The following is a 19,602-nucleotide window of genomic DNA, read 5'->3' as shown; positions in this document are numbered from 1 at the left end:
GATAGCTGCATTGATCAAATACAGACTGTTCCACCAATAAAAATCTGAAATTCTGACTCTGACTTTCCTTCTCAAGTTGTATTAACAGATTGCCAAGTAACACAATGATTAACAGAGCATAGAAGACTCGTGTTATAAAATTCTTTTGGATGCTCAGCTTGAGTTCTTATACAACCTGGCAGCTCAAAAAGAGGATAATTACAACTTGTCCATTTTCTGTAGCATGGATTTGGGCAATTCTGAGGTTGTGGGTTAATGATTCATGCAACCGCCATGTCATTTAATTCTAATTTAATGTTCTGAAATGCGACTGGACAGCTTTAGATGGCAGAGAAAAAAAGTCAGACCTGATTAATATTCAAGCCATTCAAAAGCTGTCAGTAGACAGCAGGCCTGATGAAAGCATCGCTGATTTCAAGTTTCATATTGAAGGTTGCCCGCTTCCATCAACACATTAAGTACTGCGCATCCTTACATGGTCTGCAGAGCTTCCTATGAATCTCACCCAATTCTCATTCCTCCTTATTACCATTCCTCTTGAAGATTGCCCCCATTTTGGGATTTCCGTCTAGTTTATTATACCTGGCAAAGCATATTAATAAGGCCAAACCACTGGTACGACATAGAGAAAAATGTGCTAGTGCTGAATTTCCAAAGACCTGGGAAACTGTGTTGGTACTGTGTTTATTACACAGCTCAGCCCAGCAGCAGCCGCCTATAAATAAGCTGCAGACTGCTATAATGTAAATGCACCAGCTCAAAGATGAGCTCAAATTCTGTATGAGTTTGAACTTTCAGCCTGAGAAACCGAAGGCTGCACGTTTTGAACTGATTTTCTGTTTTGGTTCGTATAAAACACATAAATTAAAACACAAATAGATGTTTAATCTTTTTTTGAGCGCCCCTGTGATGATGCTCTTTCAGAGATACGTCCTGGCAATCACTGGAGGATAATTTCAAACATACTGCTGTATAGATATTTATATGTGTAATATACAATATGTTAGAGCTGCAACAATTAGATGATGAAACAACAACAAATGAATTAACAGTGAAAACAATGGTTCTACCCCTGAAACATATACAAGTGTATGCAAATGAGTGAAATTCACATTTTCACATTTGAAGCAGTAGATTTCACAAATGAAAACTGTCTACTTAACTCTTTATCAGATGAAAGATTGTTAGCATGTGATAAAACCGCTTGGCTCTTCTTCGTCAGGGCTTGTTCTTCTTCTCTGAACCTGCCTGGGAATGCGCTACATATGGCAACGCTTTTCTTTTTTTACTGAGTTAAAAATGGTCTATTCAACTCATTAAAACTATAAACCATCTCCATCAACTTAAGGCACTAAAGCCTCTTTAACCTGACACTGCAAATTACCTCCCAGCTGTAGGATACATTTAATAGTATATGCCTTTGGGTGAGTATTATCCTACGAGCCCCTTCTGGGTGACATATTGTAGCATATGGTCAGCCAAAAATAGGAGAGAAAATCTAGATACACCAACTTCACACCTAGTTTTTACTTTCTCATTATACGGCCCCCCTTCCTCCCCTCCCATTTAATTAAGGGGGTGTCATCCACGTTTCCCTTTAAATCCCTCTGCAGTTCAACTCTCCAGCCTCTTGTCAGACCTGACTCAGTAAAAACGAGACAGCGTGCTAACCCTGACCAATGAACATGGAAATGTTTATGGCCATGTCAATTTAGCTTCCAGCCTTCCTGCACCCAATATTCTGCTCTTAATTACAAAGACTAATTAAAACTACCTTGTAATGAAGTCTATGTAGGTTTCCCCCAGGGCAGCATACTTTGTGTCATTTTGCATCATTAATGAAGAATACACTGAAAAATGACAAAATCTCAGAAAGTGTAAATGAGATATTTCACTCCAGTTGCTTTTGTAATGTCAGGGGCTAATAACTACTAAGAGAAGGAGGACACTGTGTGGGGGGAGCCTCCATCACCAAGCCATTTCATGCCCAATATACATCTGTAATAAATGATAGATCATATAAAATTCATGAAAGTAGTAAAAAAGCTTGTTGTAGACAAGTTAAATAATAAAGTGCACTGGAGCCATTTATCAGCTCTGTCTTGTCGCTGCAGGGGGAACTTTTATAAGTTTAACGTGCACACTCAAAGTCGTCCTTCACACGTACAGTCATGTGGTCTCACATGTAAATCTGCTGAACATGGAGGTGTGAAAAAAGGCATGAAAAAATATAATGTCTAGTTAATCCTTGCCAAACCTCTACATTTTTGGGTGTTGCATGTGTGTATGCATGCGTGTTTTTGCGCCAGTGTGTTACCTTTCTCATCTGTATGCTTGGCTTGTGTCTGTGTTTGACAGATCTCTGCCATACAAAAGTCTGGAGAGCGCAAAGTTGTACTGACACTCGGAGAGAAAGGTGGAAAAATATTGTGCATGCTTTGTTTTAATACCATAACATCACACAGCAAAGCACGAGATACAGCTACTGTTATGATATTACTGAGTTCAGTAACTCTGACCATGCATTAATCGCACAACAAGCTGACACATGCACACATATTACATATATATATTTCCATATAAAGTGGTCATGGATACTGTGTGGTGATTATCGTTGTCGTCTGAAGTCATGTTTCTGTCCACCTGATGAATGTAAATTTTCTTTCTCCCTTCAGCGCTCGTTTGGGGCCTGCAGGGGTGGATAAGAGCGATGAAACTGAACCATGCTGTAAATGTGCTGTAATACTAAAACAATCAGCTGAAAGAGGCCAAAAAGCTCCACGAGCTCTTTACCAAAGCTGCATCTGGGACGTCTAATGGGGGTAGAAAAAAAAAGATTAGCATCTTCAAATTGTTTTGCTTTGAGCAATGAATTCCTCAACATTGACCAATAGGAGCGCAGAGGAGCCCTCTGTGCAGAACTGTAAACATGTTGAAGCAAAGAGGAATGATGTCGTTGGTGCTGCGATGTCAAACTGGGAAACAGCAAACAATAACATCATAACGCCAGCCAGCATCATACACGCCGCATCGGACGCCATCATTTGTTTACGTTCTCCTTCCTGGAAGCCCCTCATTCCAGATGACATCATGGTTGTTGTGAAAAATGGCAAGCTGTGATTGGTCAGGGACCGACATGAGGTCTGTCATGTCCCCCCGCAGAGTGCTGGGGGACAGCCCGATCTGACACTGACTATCTCTTAACAGACAGAAACATCACATGGTCTGAACGCAGCATTGTGTGTTTTCATTTGATTCATTGTTAATGGAGCTTTGAATTTAAATGCCAAATCAGTTTTTCGTGGTTGCTGTTTTACCATTTCAATTCCTGCATCACGGTTACGGCCAAAATTCAGCATTCACATTTTGATTGTTTAACCATAACCAGCACGTTTGCTCATCTGTAACCACAAAGCGATGGCGGTTTAATCGTGTTAGTGAGATGACATGAGCGGCTGATGTACGAATGACCAGCTGAGTGTTGAGTTTGGCTCTTTTTGTGCCACACATTCTATTATGGCCACAGGGGCGTCATTACTGAGAGGAAATTGGCAGCACAAAAATAATGTCTGAATACTGTATATGAGAGTATGATAATGGCTTTGTTTTGGGGGACTGAGTTGCTGCTGTCAGATCTCACAGATTTTGTGAAATTAAAATGTCTTAGTGGCACTGAAAATAGTGTCTATTCAAATTCTCCTTTTCTGCTGCAGCTGGAAAATAACTTGGATGACTGCCTGTTAGTAAGGCTCATCCTGTTTACCAGCACTAAGTAATGTCACTATTGTATAACATAAATCTTAGAGAAGAGAGATGCAAAAACATGCCTGCGGTGGTGATGCTGCAGTCGAACATCTCCTGAACTTTGGAGCCGAACGTGAAAGTTTCTGAACACAAATCATTTTTCTCTCAGCTCGTCTGTAATGCGTAATTTTATCTGGGACTCAGAAAATAATGGAGAAAAAGACACAGCAGAATGTCATGCAACAGACATTGATAAAGATAATTTCTTGTCATGTTGTGCAGCTAAAATAGTCTCTGTGTGTTTCTGCTGTTGTGGGGCTGAGTGATAAGGAGCAGACACTGATAAGAGACCTCAGCGGAGCCACAGGATGTCACTCCCACCGCTAACCTTGTACTTTCCCAAGTTTAGTAATGCACCCTGAAGGAGTGTGTGTGTCTGTGTGTGTCTTCCCATATACATGTTTTGATGCTATCATACTGGATGCACAAATGATACACATGTTGTGTTTATAGCATTTTTGGTCCCTGCCGTACTCGATATGCAGTACTTATGTATATGCATTATACTGTCAATTTTGTGTTACTGTGTCTCCCACCTCCAACTCGACAGCATAAAAAAAAGATGATAACAGCACAAACTATGGCTTGGAAATTACCATAAAGTAGGCACATCTCTGTGGCAGTGTCTCAACAAAAACTCAATATTTTGAGTTTCAGGGGCATCTTATGGTGGAGAGCTCAATGCAATGCAAATAAATAAAACACACGCAAATGTTCGCAATAACACAGCTAATGGCAAACTACCAGAGACAAATGCTGAATGTGGGTTTTCATGATCTTCTGAGGGACGAGCATTTACCTGAGAGCCAGGTAGCGCCTATCTGATAATGTGGAGTTCCAGATTCACCAGCATGTTGCCGCATTGCTTGAAATTACAAATGAAATGTGAGCTGCAGCTCGTCCTCTTGGTATTTCTGTTGCTTTGGGATTGTAAGATTGTGATCCTCAAGTCAAACTGGGAGCCTTTTCATAAAACGTGCTGATTGATCTTATTTTTGTTTGTGTTAATGCCGTGCCGGTTTGTTCATGTTGTGAACTTTTCCTCCTTGGCAATAGCTGCATAATTTCAATATGTAAATATATTAATGCAATGTCAGAAAACCAGTGGTTTAAAATATCCTCCAGTTGTGGGCCTGGCTTTCCTCAGCCGTTGCTCCTGAAGTTTGCTGTGTTGGCTGCAGTGGTCTGTGTGACACCGATGGAGCATCTCAACTCCAAAAACATGACAGAGCCTCTTTGATTTTTCATACATTTTGGTAAAACTGCCAAAATGCATCACTACGCAGGCGACGTTTCACATACGAAATGGACAGGAATTAATTTAGTGATGAAAACTGCAAATTGTGGAAAACTTCCTGCTGTCCCAACAGCTTGTTTCTAATCACTGCTTTGCATTGTGGGGCACAGAAGGCGAGAAAGATTGCTCTGATTTTTGATGATGTATTTCTGGCACACTGCAGATTTTGCTTTTGATTATGGCTACATTTTGGCTGAATCAGTACATTGTGCTAATGTAGCAGGCAGTTTTGAATACAACCTGGGACATGCCTGTTGTCCCACCAGGCAAAAAGTACATTTTAGCTCATTTTCCAACACAATTTGCAAATTAGCCAACTTAACTTCATGAGTCACAAACCATGACAACTACAAGCATGTCGCAGCCGTGTGCATCATGTTTTAGCATCCCCAGGAAACAGCTTTCGTTTTTTCTATGTGCAGCTTGCAGCATTTCTGTATTTGGTTGTGTTTCCTGTATTTTTTCAACAAAGAGCTAACGCAAGAAAAGAGAGCAAGGACGAAAGGATGGATTGAAAAGGACTTCCTTAAACACCTGTAATGAATGACTAATGCTATTGATTCAATCTAATTACACATACAGGACTAATAGCTGCACCGGAGCTCCACTAAATTAGAAAAAGTGATGGACAGCAACAGCTTCATGTACGTCTGCATGTGCAATCTCTGCAGTAAAACTTACTCATTGTGTCGATCCAAAGAGATCCTTCTGAGCTGGTGTGAGCTTTGTGCTTATTTTGTCAATTAAATATTGGACTTTAAAATACATGCAGAGCCTGTATCATGGGGAGCTCAGCAAATTCTGAAAAGATGATCACTCCTTTGCAGCTCAAAAGTCCACAGTCAGGATATTCTTGACACAGCCACATGGATCAGGAATGTATGAAATTCCCTGCTGTGTTGTTCTCCAATTACTGCCACTGATGTTTACCCCTGAATTGGCCCAGACTCTCACAGCATGCCCTCTTGGTCATGGTCTCACACAACTGCTGCCTGCAGCTCCTCTCCAAACGGGGGCGTGACTCAGCTACACAACTCCGGGGGAACTGCCACTCTCATGCTCCATTAGCCCCTGCGTCCCCAGTGGATGAAGAAAAATGTATTCACTACTGCGATGCTGCTGCCACAGACATCTAAATAGCAACCATTCGTCCTTTCTGCTGCGTCCTCCGCGCTTCGGATGACCTCATGACTGGAAGCAGGCCGTGGTTAAATCAACGGAGGGGAAAGTAAGTTTATAATCACAGCATGTGAAGATCAGGAGGTTGACGGTGATTGTTTTACCTTGAAATAGTGCTGAAAGATGAAGTGTGGGTGATTTCATGCAAAAACAAGTGGCTAAAAAGGTGCACCAATTCTGCAGCACATCGAGCTGATTTTTATAGCAAAGCACCAGAGTGACTTTCAGACAAGGTTTACAAGGATTTACTGCAGGACGCAGGATGATGGCGATAGGAATCCAAGACTGTGTGTGGATGCAGAAGTGGCCATGTAAAATAGGAGGATTTGCCATGGCTAAATCCACAGGGAAATCATGGAGTTGTCTCTGTCAGACAGCCAACCCTGTAGCTCTAAATGGGATGAATCACAGAGCAAACACTCAGGTCACTACTGCAGTATTGATTACCAATGGAAGATGTCTGATTCTCTTTCTCAAGTCTCACTCTTTCACCCCACCACACAGGCTCAGACGCACCGGCGCACTACTGAATTTTACTTTGCTGCTCTTAGCTTCAACTCATTTGTGTGAATCTTATCCAGGCAACAGCATGCATTGTACACGGCGATCGCTTCAGAACCCATTTCCAGTTTACAGTGGGAGCGTTTTGCAATAGGCTTTTGTTGAACATACAGTATCATTCATTGGGCAGACATTAAATTTGAAAGCTTGGTGGGGTGTTTATTGAAGTCCTGACCCCGTCCTTTGCTCATTAAATTGATTCATGGATTCAATAAGTGGGGCGCAGACGGCAGGTGTGCATGTCAGCGTGCGCACGAGGCTCGCAGGCATCCATCACCCTGATCAGGTATCTTCAGCTTCTCCTCCACGCAGTACTCTCACAAGACCCCCGCAGATGTTGCTGGCTTGCAGCCCAGTATGAACAAAGGGCAGATTGTATGCAGACATATACATGCACGCGCGCACAAACAGAAGCTTCTCTACACAAAGATGCAAAAACACACACAAAAAACATGCATAAACATCCTCACACGCCCAAAGCCTCCGTTTCATTATACTAACTGTGTGTCATCCAGGCTAAATGCCAAATGAGGTTAAACTGTCTTCTGGAAAGAGATCATTCATGTTCCACTGAACATTAAGAGCCGGATCCAAAGCCTCACAACTAAAAATAGATGCTGCGATTCAAGACATTTTCAGTCATCAGTTCGCTGATGCCAGCGAATTTCTGATGTTTGGTGACTGCCATCAAAGGTGAGCTCATGTTTTATTGCAACGACAAAGAAAAAATTTTGTTTCTTAATGTTACTACAAAAGATATGATACTAAAAAAACAACTGATTAGAAATAATGTTAATATAATACCATACATGATAATATGGTTGTCCTTGCCGAGGGAAACATCAGCATCACAACATAAACTCACATTATGTTGCTAAACATAGTGATTGCAATCTTTATATAATATGATGTATGAAAACATTCAGAGGTGAGGAATTAAATGGCCTGGGGCACTTACTACCTGAGCCTCCAACACTTCCCTGAACTAATGAAAACATTCTGTGAAGACTTGCTTTTGGCTCATTAGCTGTTAAAAATTAAAGCTTTTTGATCGTGGACTCTGTTTACATGAGCTTCTGACTCATACTGAAGAAAATCAATCAAATCCCAGAGCTGATACAAGATTTATGTTATGCAATGATAACACTGGTGCTGGTAAACAGAACAAGTCTTACTAACATCCAACCAATCCAAGTTGTTCTTCAGCCGCCACAGAAAAGGATTATTTGAATGGACACCGAGACACTAGTTTCAACTCCACTAACATCCTTTAATGTGACAGAATCTGTGAGATCTGACATCGGAAACAAAGCCTGCATTGTCTCTCTCTGCACCATCACCACATTCAGACGGACTCAGGAAACAAGTGGTTGTGAATAAAGATTCAACTACATCAACACGTCTGAAAAGAGAAACGAGGTGTGAAGAAAGTCTGAGAGATGGCTGCCACTTGACATTATTGTTTAGCAACTTTTTAGTACTTAGTGCTTTTTTTGTTACGCTAGAAAGAAAATACTGCTGAAGATTAGTTGCCAGAAAATCAATGTTCTCATCCATCCTCCTCAGAGAAAAGTCAAGGATTCCAGCTAAAGCCACTAGTTACAGTGGCAGCTTTTTATTACCAAACAGCTAATTCAATTCACAGCCGCAGATTCTCTTTAGCTGCACTGTGTTAGCTGCTTCTCCTATTCGACATGCTAGCCAGGTAGCCAGCCAGCTTTACGCGCTGTAGCTCTGTGGTGTTTACCGTTGAGCCTGTGCTGATGGCTTGTGGGATCGTCCCAAGAACAGCTATCATGTCACCTAAGCTTCAGATCTCAAACATAAGGAACAAAAGATTCACTAGATGCCTTTCATCTCTGGTGTTGCAAGTACAAAGACACGTTGAGTCAGTTTAAGGTCTCACAAGTAAAGTTTATTTATAGCAGCAGAAACAATCACATCAGAAGAGAAAAGAGGGAATAAGAGGAAAAAACTGTCTGTGTAGCTTCGACAGGATCCAGGATTGTGAGTCTCATCTACTGTCTGTTTGACCACTGCAGGTTGCAGTCAGTTCTTTGCCACAGGCTCACCACGCTGCTTAGGGAGGGCCGCAGACAGGAAAACCCACCGGTGTCCTCATCAGGCCCCGAATACCGACTGCAAGCTGAAGCTTTAGGCATGAAACCACAATTAAAGGCGAGTGCACTTTCCCTGGTGTCCTTTGAGCATTACCCCCCACCTCTCCTCCTCTCTGCTTCTCCGTGCTGGTGCTTCATGGCCAAACGCTGGCATAGAGCTCTGCTCAGAGCTGTCTGCACGCAGCATCGCTGGCTCTTTTTATTCCTATTCAGTGGAAGGGAACCATGTATGCTCTCCCCACTGAACATTCAGTACCGACTCTGCATGTTCAAACAACAGCAAAGATGACGGAACGTCTGTCAGGTTTTCATGCAGTACAAATGTCCGACCAGATAATGTGAACTCAAATACATTATTAATACTGAGGCTTGGATGTGAGAAAGGTGTGACTCTACAGCATTTCTTAAGAGCAGTGGATGGAGAGCGTCTTCACACATAACGTTTATTATAGGTACGTATAATAACAATGTATATAACTGAAAAACCTTTCAGCTATGAGCAGATGTGTATTGTAAAGGTTATCTGTTATTTTAACTGTGCTTTTAATTTCTTGTGCATGCAGGTTGGAAAAATGTCAAGATAGATGCTAAAATCAGTTGATTTCTAAGTGTGGTGTTGATAGACACAGTTGTCCCACACCAAGGGAAAGGAAACGGGGACTCTACTCTCTGGAGAAAAGTAAAAATAGTGGCTCAGAAAAATAATAATAAACTAATAATTCCTTGGAAATATTTTGTCACATTTTCTGTGAGATCTTCTAAGGTAGATTTGGAGCTAGAGTTCTGAGCTCCTGACATCAGTGCATGACAAATATGGAGCAGATCCAGCAGATTCAGTTCAGAACATTTATGTGATTATTTTATTTTTTCTTTGAGTCCCTGCGAGAAAGTCTGTGATGGAGCAGGAAGGGTGAAAATGCTAATAATCCAACCTTATGACTTCCGACTCAAGATACGTGACTAACTTCTCTAAAAACGCTGCAACACGCTCACATTCCCGATGGCACCGACTCACAAACATCACGAGGAAGCAGCAGAAAATTAAAAAGCAGCTTTGCTGAGTTACAGAAGCAGCGATTAGATTCCCAGGTAGCCGCGTCGCTTACAGGAGCTCATATCTGCTCCTGCAGAGCTGCTGTGGTCACCCTGCCCCAAAGAGGTGAGGCATTACTCCACTGGTATTTAAGACGTGTTCTATCCCAGTTAATATATGAGCAAACCTCCCAGCTAGGAGACATCCCATAATAATAAAAAAGAAATGCATACAAGCTCTACATGTGTTTGCCCAGTTTCAGGCTTCCAGCTCCCACCGCTGAGGCACTGTGGTCACAATCTGACAGGCTTGTACCTGCTGAATCCTCTGCGGCAGGTGAGAAATGACAGCCCTCATTGTTGGAGGCTCTGTTGTTAAGAACGCAGCAGCCTCCCTGGAAATCACATGCTCAGGCACAAATTTAAGATCTAAATCAAAGCGTCCGTCTAAAAATGCTTTTTTATTTGTCTGCTCAGAGCCTGATAGATGCATTGTGACAGAGCCCACGTACAGTTTTATCATTAAGAATCACTTTATTTGGGTGGTGTCATGCTGTCGGCTGTGTCTCAGTTGAGCAGTTGCTGCTGCTCATCTAATCAGGGACTGACTTCGAACACCTTGGGCAGCAGGTGGAAGCGTTTAACTGGCAAATGGGACAAAAACTGGCCCTCGAACCTGGATGCCGAAACACTGCTCAGACCTGCAGGACCTTCTTTTAAAGTGCAGTGCGCACCAATCATTTTCAAGCACAAGCATTGTTTCCTGCTGAATCACATTACGTGGCTGTTGGATGTGATGCTGAAACTCTTAACAGGCTCAGTCTCAGACAAAATGACTATTCTTCAGGTGGGAGGAGAAATAATCCTGAATGCTTTTTCAAAATGACAGAATAGTCACAAACAACAGGAAATGAATGAGAAACCCCACCTGAGCGTTGTTTCTCATTCATCTCTGAGCCGGTCTTGTGTTTTTGACATTTTCATTAACAGCACTTAAGTTTATGTCACACTGAGCAGAAAATGATGTTTTCTCCTCTGAGTGAGCGGTTTATTTAGAGTATCTGAATGATCACCGCCTGAGCTGCTGGACATTCTCAGTAACTGCTGAGAAATTATAAAAACAGGGCGTAATATTTGGATGTTTTGAGTTCTTTCCTGATGTTACTGACTGTACAAAACACTAACGAAGCTGCAGAGACTGAAACAGTTTGCTGTAAAGACGGCTCGCAGTTTGTGATTCACAAGCCTTTTTCATCCATGCAACACATTCTTAACACCATGTTTTATTCAGCAGAGTTCTTGCAGACTAATCAATGAGAATGAACATTTTATTTCTTAAGTTTATCAATATTCATGTACGGCTGCATTCTCCGCTCTTCACATTCATTATCCCCCAGCCAGAAAAGAGAAATGCAACGTAAGGATGTCGCATTGGCTTAGTTAATGAACTAATGGTGACAAATAATGATTAGATGAACAAATTAGATACACGTTCATTTCAAAATGAGTGTGATGAGCATCTATGATGAGTTGGTTCAACATTTAAAGATATAATATGAATATAAAATTAAAAAAAGTCAAAGGCAAAGAAAATTTATATTCAAAGTAGCGAGCAATTATTCAGAAATCCATATCTTAAAAATAAAAAATGCGAAGCTGGACCGCATTTATGTGCATACATATATGATCAAAGATAGCCATTTAAAATTTGATTTATTTTTCAGAGAGGCAGCCGAGCAGCTGAAAGTTAAGCCTTCATTACACGGCTGTGTTTAAATTCAGAATCATTGCATGATTAAAAAATTATCTTTTGGGGTTTTCTCCACAAAAGAGTGACTGAAATCTTTCCAATTATTTCAGTTTGGAGTCAGAGCCGGGCAGCTGCTGCTGTTAACATTACATTAGTGTCTAATATTGCGACTGTCTGCCTGTAAGGAATCTGTCTTTAAATCGACTCATTAAATGTCATTTTCACAAAATTGCTGTTATTTGTAAAAGATCATTACTGTTGTCTTTGGCCATCATTTGGTATTTCATAACAAACTCATGAAAACTGAACAGGACCCTTTTTAAAACCAGTGTTGCCCTCAGAGTTAAATGCCTCATTCCTCATCCCAGTAACTGTAACATAAATGTCTGGGTGACCATTATGGTTATTGATGGCTTTGATGGGGGTCATTATACATGCTGTGGGCAGCATATGCTCTTCCACTGCTCTTGAAAGTCCTGCGGGGTTTAAAGAAGGACGTGCGTCTAGACCTCAGTGTTTACACCAAAGCAATTATACGCTCCCCTTTCATGGCAATCACGAGCATGTGCGATCATGTGTGTACTTCCAGTCAATAAATCTAAACGGTGCTTTCCTCATTATTACTGTGAACTGTGCAAGAAGAGGCTAGACAACATCAGCAGAATTAACAAGAGAAAGTATCACAGACAGATTACAGCAGAATCAAACCATTTTAGATGCAGCTGAATTGAGTATTTTCATCAAACTGGAGTGAAACATGTGTCTTTGTTGTTGTTGTTGTTGTTGTTGTTGTTGTTGTTGTTGTGATATCACAGTTTCACTGTAACATCCTGTCAAAGGTTTCTTTCAACCATTATCTACTGAATCTCATTTCTGTATTTTTCCTCAAACACAGCAGCAGTAATAAAAATTCAAAAGCCCTTCTGGAGTGTATATGTCTCAAGACGATTTGCACAGCTCTTATAATGTCCTCCAGTGCTGCGATGTGGTTGACATTTCTGATGTGTTTCAGCTGTTGAGTTGATTGGAATAACATGTTTTATTTACGGTCCCTGCAGGATAAACCCTACACTGAAAAAAAAAAAAATAGATGTTGGATAAACCTTAAAAAATGTAAGTAATTGATCATTTAACATTGATTCAGTATAAAAAATTGATTCAGTTTAAATTGTATTTTTAGTAGTGCCGTCAATCGATTAAAATATTTAATCGCGATTAATCTCATCAATGTTATAGTTAACTCACGATTAATCGCAAATTAATTTTTATATATTCTAAACGTCCATTGAATTATCATTTTAATGCTCTTATCAACGTGGAAAAGTGGATAATCTTGCTTTGTGCAAATGTTTTTTAACTGAAAACAACAACATGTAGTTTTATATTTCACACTAACATTCTCACTTTGAGCAGTCATTCACATTTGAATGAATCAAATCTCACACAATTTAACACTGTCAATAAACAGATGACAAAAAATAAATACATGGTTTCAAAAAAGCCCCTTCAACAACCTTTTCTAAGGGATCAAAACAGCATGATCCAAGATAAAGTTACAAAGTGCACATCATTGTAAACTAGGACTCAGGCTTTAGTGCAGTTAAACCATGGCTGAAACTTTCCTTTCTTAAGTTTCCTTTGAACATAACAGCATCCATATGCCTCTGTGGAAAGCCATCCATTGTCGCCTGGTTTTGACAAGGAGGCGGCAGAGTATTCACATTCGCCGTGTGTTTGGCCATCAAGTGGTATTTCAGACTGGATGTGCTACGTTGATAATTCAGTTCACGCAAACAACACACACAGATAACTTTGGTCTTGTCAGTCGACCCATCTGGCAACTTTTTGAAACTAAACTTTCCATTCAGAATCTTGTTCGCATCCATTTCGGTGTTTCGTGCTTGACATCCACAAAAACCGCTAGCCTACTCTTTTACATCTCGAGCAGGCAAGACTAAACACGTTCATGGGGCGTGTCTGTTGTTTTGTTTACAATCAGATCCTGTAGTTTTTCATACATTACTAGCAGTGGCCACAGCTTATAAAAAACTACAAGTTCAGCGTGTGTGAGTAGTGATTGACAGATGTCAGACACTCCCTCAGACGCTCCTCTGGCTCTGATTGGTTGTTTTGAGTCAGGCACGGTGGATTCTTGCAAATCACAGCAGGAGCAGTAGGTGAGACAGATTACATGTCTCATGTACTGCTGTCCGGGCATAGGGACAGTTTTAGCAAATATGACAAAAAATTACTTTTATACAAGTTACCAACTGCAGCTTTGATGTAAATAATCTGTTCAGTTTAACCTGAAATGTTTTAACTTGAAACAAACAGTTGTCATTCTTTAAAATTCAAAGCAAATCAGATGAAGTGAAAACATGTTTCAAATACATTTTGGTGTATATTTGAATAGCTGCTAAACTACCGACATCCCCTTCAGCCTCAGCTGTACGTTAGCTTTTGTGCTAATTAGCAAATGTAGTTAGCCGCTGCTGTGTCTGTACAGAGTGGTTACTTCCATGTGTTTGGGATTTTTTAGACTGTGTATCTGACTCCTGATCCAGATCTTTTCCTCTAAATGGTTGCAGTATTGTCTTCTTCTGTGAGGTTTCACAGAACAACAAACCTCAGAGTGAGTTTTGAGCCTGCATTTATATTTGACAGACAGAAAAATTGTCAGCTTTTTCCATTAGGAAGACTTAGCAAAAGTAAAGCCTGTCTAATCATTCCAAGATTCTTAGAAAGTAATGCATGTTTTATTACTCTCTACCTTGACTGCTGTAACTCCTTGTACATGGAGTCAGTTAGGCTTCACTCTCACGTCTGCAGTGTGTGCAGAACGCTGCTGCAAGCTTTTTAACCGCCCCCCACAAGGGAGAGCATATTTCCCCTGTACATGCTTCCCTCCGCTGACTCCCTGTCACTTTTAGAGTCCATTTTAAAGTCTTATTACTTGTTTTTAAAGAATTTCATGGACTGGCTCCCTCTTACCAATCTGACCTTTTAATCCCTTACACAGCACCAGGAACACTCAGGTCCTCCGAGCAGAAGCTCAGGGGTGGCTGTGCCGTCTCAGCTGTGGGTCTGTGGAGCAACCTGCCCCACCACATCAGATCTGCCCCCTCTGCTGAGTTGCTCAAGGCCCACCTCCTTTCTTTGGCGGTTGCTTTATTTTACCTCGATCTCTGCTTGGGCGTGTGCATGAGTCTTGTTGTCTGCTCTGTTGGTCTTGTGTTCTTCTATGATTGTAAAGCTAAAGTCATGCTATTTTAAATGTGCTATAGAAATAAATTCGACTTGACTGCTGTTCACAGAAACATAACATAGTAAGCACCTCATCCTTTGTCCCATGGACTAACCTCCACCACATGTTTACATCTGTCTCTTTCTTTTTTGAGATCTTGGACAATAGAAGCAACAAAAGTTACTAAAAACACAAGTAATATCATCACTAGACATCAGAACAGAGTATTTTACTGGGGTCTGAATTATACCGTCTTAAAAAAAATGTCCCCCGCACTCTGCATTTTGTTGAAATGTGGAAGCAACAATATGTCGGGAAGCCTGTCAGTCATTACTGGATAATACGTCTGTGTCTACTTTCACGGTTGCTGATTTTCAAACACTTGTTCCACTGGAGAAAAAGACATTGCAATTTCAAGCTACATTTATCGCCAGTGGCTTAAAGAAAAAAAAAAAAAGCTCTGATGTTGTCATGAGTGATGGCTGTTTAAGCAGGGACTTGCTGACGTGCCACACGCATCTTTTTCACTCTTTCTGAGCAATATCTCCACTTTTGATTGAGATGTCACAGGTAAGCAGTCCACTGCAGACTGCTGGATGGAGCTGGAGTGAAGATGTGCTGGGGGGTTTCAATCTGAAGTCTAACAGGGAAAAGGAAAAGGAAAGTGTGGTCCAAAAGTTTTGGGATAATGTGCTTTCCCATTACAGTGCGAGCCCCATGCAGCTGTTGATTTAGTATACATTTATTCATAGGCCTCCTCACAAAAACATAGGCTTTATGAAAAAAACATTTGGGGGGATTTAATTCACTTTTTCCTTAAACCTTGGAACAGCAGCTTGACTTTCTTTGTTTTTCCTTTCAGTTTCAATTGTAACACAGAATCCTGATCCTTCTCAGCAGTATATAAACAGTCTAAATGAAATATAAATACATTTTAATTTGCCAAAAATGCTCAAGAACCTGTGTCGAGGACGCTGACATTAATACACAGGATACAAGGATGTGGATTGTCAGTAATTTTGCAGTTAGCATGCAACGTTCAGACATTAATTTTAGCATCGCTGCAGCTTTAGCACCTCAGAGATGTAACATCTGACATTCATTTATTCAACCATAAACTCCCCTCCTCCAGCACCTTCAAAAGAAGATAAAAATATAACACGCAATAAAAGTAGAAACACAAAGGTCAACACTATGTAGCCCTCGTTGTGCAGACGCTCACTCGCTCTCGTGCATGCACGCGCGGAAGCACCTGCACCTCCACTTGCCTGCAGGCGGCGGTAATGCAACAAGAAATGATGCAATGCACCAGCAAAGGTAGAGAAGAAGACTGCCAGCTAGTACACATGGGCGTAAACAAGGTTTCAGTTAATGTTTTTATGTATTTTGCCCATGTTTTATCAGGAAGGAAATGCATTCAGCATGTTGTTAAGCCTGGAGGATACACAGTGTGTTTTGATGAATAACACAGTGAATGTAAACAAATACTTCATATCAAATATACAGACAATAAATGAGACATCATTCTGATGAAGTGAGGGAGGCACCACAGGGACTCCAGTAGGTAACTTTAAGGGCTCCATGTATTATGAGACAGCTGATTGTTGTCAGGTGAGACTCAGTCAGCCCTGAGGCTTTCCTTACATGCCCTGCAAAGGTTTATATACATTCTCATCTGCAGGCAATGAAGGTTTCCTCTCTATCCAAGCAAAGAGAAGACAATGTGTTAATAGGTCTCAAAACTAGCACCCACACAGTCCTCCTACTCTCTGATACTGGGCTAGTCTCTCATGTCCTCAGGCTGCGTCCGCACTAATATTTTTTCAATTTAAAGTAGTGTTTTAAACTGAGAACCATCTCTGTCTTGGCAAGTGTTTTGGCACCGTTTTTAGAAATAATCTCCGTCCATACTAACACACCTAAAAAGGCATTTTGGTCGTTCACGTCACCTAAACCGGGTGTGCATTTGTCAGTATCATTGTGTCTATTTAGCCCTGGTAAATGCCTACGAAGTAATTTAGCCAGTGAGGTTAATGTTACATACTGTCATGTCAGCATGTTTCTAAGCAGTTTGTGACAATATGAACTTTTCTGGTCGTGCTAGCAGTCTGACTCTATGGATGGCAACGTTCGTCCACCACTGGAAAGACTTTGAGGCTCACATTTGTGGTTAGAAGTGAAACATACGACTGGATGAATTACCATGACATTTGTGTCAGATACTCAATTTCCCCTCAAGGTGATTTGTAATCTTTGGTGATCTTTTCATCTAGTGCATCCGCAGGTCAAAATTGTCATTTGTCCGCTGTTGATGACTAAATACCTGCAAAACTCAGCAGTGCTCGGTCTGTCTGTTCCTCCTCCAGCCACGGTCTCTATTCCCCAGGTCCCTTCTTTGCCATTTTCCATCCATCCACCGCATGTCCTTGGACTTTCCCTCCTTTATTATTAGATATTTAAGCAGCCCTTCTCCGCTCCCTCCCTGCTAGTTGCCATGTGCTGTGTACCTTGTCTCTCTATCCTCTGTAATTTAAATTGTGTAATCTGCTTCCTGCCTGTTTTTCAACCTTACCTGTTTGGATTTTCTGCCTGCCTCCTAACTGGTTGCCTGTTTGGATTGCCTTCTGTGGTTTTGACCCTTGCCTGCCTCATGGTCTTCTAAGCTTTTAGACCTTAATTTTGTGAATAAAGCATGTCTGCCTGCGTCTGTCTGTGTGTTTGGGCTGTATCCCTGATAAGACATTTTGACCACAATCCTCAGTTTAAAGCCACTTTCTCACACTAGTATTACCTGGGGACCTCTAAAGATCTCTAATAATTGCCTGGTAGTCTGTGATCTTCATCTCTCGCAAATCTACCATGTCTGTAATTTTTCAAGTAAACTTTCACAACAAATTACTAATCAATTTCACCAAACACAGAGATTATGTGATGATATTAGTCCAGTGCAAATTGATTTGATTATTTTTTCCTTCTCTGACTTTTAGGGCTCTTTCCTGGTTGAGAGTTATGGAGGCTGCGTTGGGTATTATAACTGAAGTTTATAATTTTTTGCAGCATATCGGGTGCAGATTCAGGAGGCTTATTGCTCTTGTCATTCAGGAAGCAGATGTTATGCAGATATATCCTCGCAAGCGCATGAAAAATGCAAGAAAAGCTAACAAGTAAAATGATGATAAAGTAGATGAAACTTTGCCCTGAGAGCTTAACAAAAGTTAGAAGCAGAAGTTTTCTCTTTGGCTCAGTTCCCTCACAGTGCATTAGATTGGTGACATGAGTCAAAGCTAGCAGACATGAAGCCATGGGCCCTTCTCACAGGTGCACCTCATATTGTTAATGGCTGCCTTTTACAGCGGTGTCAAAGCTCTGCTATTTTGCATGCTGGCTTACTGGGACCTGTAAATAGAGGAGGACTTTAACTGAGATTATTAGTTACACCTGCGTTTGTCCTGCAGTGACAAGTGAAAGTCGAGTGTCCCTTCTCTCCACAGTATCTTTTTCAGATGTTTTTTCTCACCGTGTAACATCCACCCCGTACCGTACATCCTTTGTAGATGCCTGCTCCAACACTTAATTGATGCTCTGTGTTGCTTACACAAAGTAAAATGTGTTTCCTCAACAGTCTTTGTTGGACCTGCAGGTTTGTAGAGTTTAATAAGCTAAAACAGCTTAGAAATCGTTTTGGAATTAATTTAAAGGCGGCGTCTGTTTCCTCCTCCAGCAAATGTAAGATGGGAGATGCAGCTCATCACTCCCGATCTAACTATTGTCAGTTTAAAAAAAAATTTAAAAAAACCTAAGAGAAAACAAGTACCGGGGTGTGATGGATGTGACTGCTTGTGTTATTGAATTTGATGCTGCTTATGTTGACCATTATTGGTTTACACACAGGCATTCGTTTCCTTAATTGCAATATTGAGATAGTGGGAGTCCAGCTTGATTAATTATTTTCTAAAAAAGGACTTACAACACAAGGGAGTCTGCATAGTTTAAATACACTTTAAGCAACCAGAGAGCCACTTTGATGCAGCACCACTACTGAACATGTGAGAGCTGAAAATAATAAGAAATCCATTAAACTGTATTAGCAATGATAACGGCATGTTTTAAGATGTCGCCCAATTTCAGAGCACATCAGTGAATTCAGAATAAATGGAAACATTTTTTATTAGCAGAACACTGTAACCCATCAGTGCTACTTAATACCTAATAACTCTGAAAAGCTCAAGATGTTGCGTAACTGAAGGAGTTATGTTGTACGTTTTTTATCATATTTACGGACATGATTCATCAATTTGTTGGTGGTGAAGCAGCACTCTACAAAAAATGAATACAAGTTACAAGGAAATGAGATCAAAGAACTGCGCTGCTGCATCAACTGATGATTTATCAAGAAGCCGAGCATCTCAATAGCAGAGCATTTCTTTCATCCGATTTTAGTTATTTAAAGTGACAGTAACAAAAAAAAAATCACTCATTTTCTTCATAACGACACATAAACACAACACTTTCAGATGGAAATCCAGATGCTAAAATTTCAGGTGCCCCATTTTATGCAATCCACTGTCCCTCTTGACCAGAACCTGAGTGACATTTTAATGTGGGCACACTCTTG

This window comes from Chaetodon trifascialis, chromosome 9 (assembly GCF_039877785.1).
Source record: "Chaetodon trifascialis isolate fChaTrf1 chromosome 9, fChaTrf1.hap1, whole genome shotgun sequence".
NCBI lineage: Eukaryota > Metazoa > Chordata > Actinopteri > Chaetodontiformes > Chaetodontidae > Chaetodon > Chaetodon trifascialis.
Note: the sequence above shows the minus strand (reverse complement) of the source record.